The sequence below is a fragment of the Pan paniscus genome, chromosome 18 (assembly GCF_029289425.2).
Source record: "Pan paniscus chromosome 18, NHGRI_mPanPan1-v2.0_pri, whole genome shotgun sequence".
NCBI lineage: Eukaryota > Metazoa > Chordata > Mammalia > Primates > Hominidae > Pan > Pan paniscus.
The window spans coordinates 55,452,367-55,459,122 of record NC_073267.2 but is presented as its reverse complement, the minus strand read 5'-3'; the positions used below and the strand labels follow the sequence as shown (position 1 = coordinate 55,459,122).

The window sequence follows — 6,756 nt, the reverse complement described above, 5'->3', positions numbered from 1 at the left end:
CCATTAAAAAATGTAGAACAAACATTTGTAAAATTAGTAAGGAGCCACCAAAGACCCCTAATAGACAAATACTTAGAACAAAAAGCCTGAAAGCCTGAAACCTCCTGATTTCAAACTATATTTTAAAAGTATAGTCATCAAAATAGTATATTGCCTACATAAAAACCAATGGAACAGAATAGAGGACCCAGAAATAAACACACATATATACTCAACTGATCCCACAGAATTAGGAAAAGATAGACACATCAAAAAATGGTGTAGAAAAAAACTAAATATGCACACAGAAATAGTGAACATTTCTCTTATATCCTCCCAAAAGTGAGTTTAAAATAAAGACTTAAACATTATTATTTTTTTAAATTTTAAGTTCTGGGGCACATGTGCTGAACGTGCAGATTTGTTATATAAGGATACATGTGCCATGGTGGTTTGCTGCACCTATGAACCCATCATCTAGGTTTTAAGCCCTGCATGCATTAGGTATTTGCCCTAATGCTCTCCCTTCCCTTGCCCCCCACCCCCCCGACAGGCCCTGGTTTGTGATGGTCCCCTCCCTGTGTCCATGTGTTCTCATTGTTCGACTCCCACTTGTGAGTGAGAACATGCAATGTTTAGTTTTCTGTTCCTGTGTTAATTTGCTGAGGATGATGCTTTCCAGCTTCATCCATGTCCCTGTAAAGGACACGAACTCATTCTTTTTTATAGCTGCATAGTATTCCATGGTGTCTGTGTGCCACATTTTCTTTATCCATTCTATCATTGATGGACATTTGGATTTGGGTTGGTTCCAAGTCTTTGCTATTGTAAATATTGCTGCAATAAACATACATGTGTATGTCTCTTTATAGTAGAATGATTTATAATCCTTCGCGTACATACCCAGTAATGGTATTGCTGGGTCAAATGGTATTTCTGGTTCTAGATTCTTGAGGAATCGCCACACTATCTTCTGCAATGGTTGAACTAATTTACACTCCCATCAACAGTGTAAAAGCATTCCTGTTTATCTGCATCCTTGCTAGCATCTGTTGTTTCCAGGCTTTTTAATGATTGCCATTCTAACTGGCGTGAAATGGTATTGCATTGTGGTTTTGATTTGCATTTCTCTGATGGCCAGTGATGATGGGCTTTTTTTTTCATGTTTCTTGGCTGCATAAATGTCCTCTTTTGAGAAGTGTCTGTTCATATCCTTTGCCCAATTTTTGATTTTTTTTTGTAAATTTGTTTAAGTTCCTTGTAGATTCTGGATATTAGACCTTTGTCAGATGGAGAGACTGCAAAAATGTTCTCCCATTCTGTAGGTTGTCTGTTCACTCTGATGATAGTTTCTTTTGCTGAGCAGAAGCTCTTCAGTTTAATTAGATCCTGTTTGTCAAGTTTGGCTTTTGTTGCAATTGCTTTTGGAGTTTTAGTCATGAAGTCTTTGCCCATGCCTATGTCCAGAATGGTATTGCCTAGGTTTTCTTCTAGGGTTTTTATGGTTTTAGGTTTTACATTTAAATCTTTAATTCATTTTGAGTTAATTTTTGTATAAGGTGTAAGAAAGGGGTCCAGTTTCTGTTTTCTGCATATGGTTAGCCAGTTTTCCCAGCACCATTTGTTTAATAGGGAATTCATTCCCCGTTGCTTGTTTTTGTCAAGTTTGTTGAAAATCAGATGGCTGTAGATACATGGTGTTATTTTGGAGGCATCTGTCCTGTTCCATTGGTCTATATATCTGTTTTGGCACCAGTACAACGCTGTTTTGGTTACTGTAGCCTTGTAGTATAGTTTGAAGTCAGATAGCATGATGCCTCCAGCTTTGTTCTTTTTGCTTAGGATTGTCTTGGCTCTTTTTAGTTCCATATGAAATTTAAAGTAGTTTCTTCTATTTCTTTGAAGAAAGTCAGTGGTGTCCTCTCTTATTTCCTTGAGCAGTGGTTTATAGTTCTCATTGAAGAGGTCCTTAACAGAATACAAGTCTGTTGGGGAAATGGAATTCAAATATAATTCCAAGGAGGAAAAGGAATTATGTAAAAATTACTTATTTAAACATACTCTTTTTAGCTCATCATTGTTGGTCATTAGAGAAGTGCAAATCAAAACCACAATGAGATACTATATCATGCCAGTTAAAATGGTGATCATTAAAAAGTCAGGAAACAACGGATGCTGGTGAGGCTGTGGAGAAATAAGAACACTTTTACACTGTTGGTGGGAGTGTAAAGTAGTTCAACCATTGAGGAAGACAGTGTGGCGATTGCTCAAGAATCTAGAACCAGAAATACCATTTGACCCTGCAACCCCATTACTGGGTATATACCCAAAGGACTATAAATCATTCTACTATAAATACACATGCACACATATATTTATTGCAGCACTATTTACAATAGCAAAAACTTGGAACCAACCCTAATGCCCATTAATGATAGAATGGATAAAGAAAATGTGGGACATATTCACTATGGAATACCATGCAGCCATAAAAAAGAATGAGTTTATGACCTTTGCAGAGACATGGATGAAGCTGGAAGTCGTCATTCTCAGTGAACTAACACAAGAACAAAAAACCAAACACCACATGTTTTCACTCATAAGTGGGAGCTGAACAATAAGAACACATGGACACAGGGAGAAGAACATCACACACTAAGGCCTGTCAGGGGGTGGGGGGCAAGGGGAAGCAGAGAATTATGACAATTACCTAAGGCATGCAGGGCCTAAAACCCAGATAATGGGTTTATAGGTGCAGCAAACCACCACAGCACATGTATATCTATGTAACAAACCTGCATGTTCTGGACACATATTCCAGAACTGAAAGTAAAATAAAATACAATAAAATAAAATAAGACTTAAACATAACAATTGAAATCATGAATCCTCTAAAAAATAATAGGGAAAAAGCTCTTGACACTAGTCGTGGCAATGATGTTTTGAATCCTACACAAAGAACACAAGCAACAAAAGCAAAAATAAAAAAGTGGAACTATATCAAAGTAAAAAGTTTCTGCACAATAAAGTAAACAATCAACAAAATATAAAGGCAATATATGGGATGGGAGAAAATATTTGTAAACCATATGTAGGATAATATGTTACTATCCATAATATATGTAATACTAATCAATATGTGAAAAAATGCACAGCAGAAAAAAACAAAAACCAATTCCCTGATTAACTGGGCAACACATCTAAATAGCCATTTTCCAAAGACATACAAATGGCCAGCAGGTGTATAAAAACATGCTCAACATCACTAATTATCAGAGTAATTAAAATCAAAATCACAATGCAATATCACCTTATCCTGGTGTTAGGATAGCTGTTATCAAAAAGTCAAAAGATAAAAAGTGTTAGAATGCAGAGGAAGAATATTTGTACACCGTTGCTGAGCTTGTCCACTGGTGCAGCCATTATATATAAAAAAATTTTAGAGGTTCCTTAAAATTTTTAAACTAGAAGTACCATTAATCCCAATTCTGAGTATATAGCCAAAGAACATAGAATCAGTATCACCAAGGGTATCTGCACTCCTTTGATACAAATAAATGAATAAACTGTGTGTGAGACAGAATTTCAGCTATAGTAAAGAATGCAATTCTTTCATTTACAAGAATATTAATAAACCTTGAAGACATTATTCTAGGTGAAATAAGCAAAATGCAGAAAGACAAATACTGGATGATCTCGTTTGTATGTGGAATCTGAAAGAAAAAGAAAGAAAGAAGAAAGAGAAAAGAAAGAAAAGAAAAAAGAAAAGAAAGAAACAGAGAGTAGAATGGTAGTTACCATGAGCTATGAAGTGGGGAAAAGTGAGGCTCTATCCATTGAAGGGTGCATACTGTCAGTTATATAATGAAAAACTGCTGGGGACCTAATGTGCAGAATGGTGACTATAGTTAATAATAATTTGTACTTGAAATTTGTTACAAAAGTAGATCTGAGGTACTCTCACCACACACACAGAAATGCATAAAGTAGCTATGTGAGGGGATAGATATGTTAACTAGGTTAATTGAGATAATTTAGAGATGTATGCACATCTCAAAGCTCTCTATTGTACACCCTAAATATATACACTTTTTAATGTGTACATCATAGCTCAATAAGTGTGGAAAAAAATAAGAGTAATCGACAGGTCATGTCTAGCCACATGTAAAGTTTATTTAAAACTCTCTTGGCCACTGTTTCTGACTCAACCTAGGAATGGCCAGAGCGATTCTGGCCCCTTGACTTCTTCGAGGCTCCTCCCACTGTTCCTGTAGCTGGGGAAGGTGTAATAGTTCCCAGGAGTTTTCCAGGTTCCAGGCTGTGCAGATTGAGCAGGGCCATCAGCCATCCCTTTACTTGTTGCGCACAGCCCTGTTTGGCTCCAGGAAATGCATTTTAGGGTGTCCTGGCAGGGCCCACACCAGCCACCCAGGAGGAGGCTGCTTTTCCTGCCTGTACTCTTGTGCCCTCTGGCTCCTTAGGCGTCTGGTATGGCCCCAGCATAGTCCCTCCTCACATTACCAGTGAAGGCAATGTAACTTCAGAAGATACTGAGGAGGAAAATAAGAAAAAAAAAATTGACTCCCATGTATTAGAGTAATTGTCATTAGATCACCTGTGTTGCAGGCAGGATCACACTTTGTCATTACTGCTGTAAAACTTGCTGCAATTGGAAGAGAAAATTATCTGGAGCATACTCTTTGAGTCCCTGAAGTTGGTGTCAGTAAGTTTCATGCAGAAATTTATTTTGACCAAGACTTACAAACTTATGTCTTTGTAGATGAAGGCAGTCAAAATGGAACAACTAATGGAAAAAGTATTGTTCAGCTGAAAACTAAATGTGACCTTTATGTACCTGAGCATAGATGTGAAGTGGAGATTGGAGAGACTGGGTTACCCTTTTACATTCAACCTGGAAGTGATACCTGTGATGGCTGCGAACCACAGCAGGTTAGAACTCACCTTTGCCTTGATAAGAAAGATGAATTATTTATTGGTTCAACACTAAGTAAGGACAAAAAAGAGTTGGAAATAAGAAAATAATTAAATAAAATCTTAGTAATATATGGTTTACAGAATATACACTATGAAGAGCTATAGACATTGAAAAACCTAGAATATAAAGATACAGTTGGAAGACATAGTGAGCAGATTGGAAGTGAAGGAACTTTCCAAAGAGATGGTGCTCCTGCATCTGTTCATTCTGAAATTACTGACAGCAACAAAGGTCGGATGATGTTGGAGAAGATGAGGTGGTAACAAAGAGAGGGCCTGGGGAAGGATGGTGTAGGAATGAAAACTCCGATTCAGCTTCAGCTTTGGCAAACACACGTAGGCCTGGGGACAGGAAATCCATCCTCAACTAAAGATGTTCACCTTCTTCGAAACAAAAACAAACAAACTGGGACAAAGCATGAGATAGGTTTGATGAAAACTTCCCAGAAACTAAAACTTAAAAAGAGGACCCAGGGACCATGCCTTAGGTAAAAGGGACTGTAGAGTGAAGTTTAATCATATAAAACAAAAACAAACAAACAAACAAACAAAAACAAGCTTTTCAAAAAATAGAGTTTGGAAACTCTTATCTATTTTATTTTATTTTTTGCAAAACTCTTCTCCCCAAAAGAGTTGGTGGCACAGGGGAACTGTGTCAGTTTACCCCTTCCCGATTCAGAAATGTGTAAAAAAGCTTGCTTTACAGCTTTTCAAAACCATTTTTTAAACTGATAAATAGTGACTGAATCAAGTAATACAGTAAGTGGACTAAAGTTTACAGGGCACAGATGAGTTTATCAAACTTCATGGTTTTATCTTGTCATTTACAACATCCCTATAAGCAAAAAGCCATATAAGCAAAACTAATGACCACTAATGACTTAAATGTACATTAGTTTTTGTCTCCATGTATTCACAGGAAGACAGCAAAAGAAACATCAAAAGTTTATAAAAATAAATCTGACTATATGCATCCTTTTTATGCCATTTAGAACCTGGATAAAAGAACCTCTTGCCTGGGCACAGTGGCTCACACCTGTAATCCCAGCACTTTGGGAGGCCAAGGCAGGGGGATCACCTGAGGCCAGGAGTTCAAGACCAGCCTGACCAATATGATGAAACCCTGTCTCTACTAAAAATACAAAAATTAGCTGGATGTTGTGGCATGGCATGTTGTAATCCCAGCTACTCAGGAGGCTGAGACAGGAGAATCGCTTGAACCTGAGAGGCGGAGGTTGCAGTGAGCTGAGATTGTGCCATTGCACTCCCGCCTGGGCAACAAGAGGAAAACTCTGTCTCAGAACAAAAAAGAACCTCATGTACTCGAAATGGCCTAAATAATATTTTTGATGAACTAATTAACAGGTGACATATTGTAGAAAATCGGTCTGTTATTGTTTTCTTCTGTGAAGAATCTGTTTATTTGTACTACACATTCAGCATTTATATTTGGTTTGTATCATAGCTAATAAGATTTTTTAGATATGAACAACTGAGTATAGTATTGATATAGTGTGCTGGTGTTTGTAGTTTTCATAAATATTATTGCAGGCAATGGAATTGCACCAGAGAAATCTGATTTCTAGTACAAAAGGAATACTTAGCCAGAGCCTCAAGTTTAAGATATTTATTGAAAATGTCCTCAGTTGCAATAAAAACATTATTACATTAAAAATGTTTTCAATAAATTCTGAATTAAACAAAGAATTCAAATGATAACTTTTATGGAGTTAGGGAAGTGCTAATGAGGTAGAATAGCAATTGAAGCCAAAAGATTTGAGT

The 6,756-nt window shown here is 36.9% G+C and overlaps 1 pseudogene; it reads left to right on the top strand.

The window, feature by feature from the left end:
* Window positions 1-3,778: 3,778 nt before the first annotated feature.
* On the top strand, window positions 3,779-5,639 carry LOC100969184 (angiogenic factor with G patch and FHA domains 1-like; annotated as a pseudogene).
* Window positions 5,640-6,756: the final 1,117 nt, after the last annotated feature.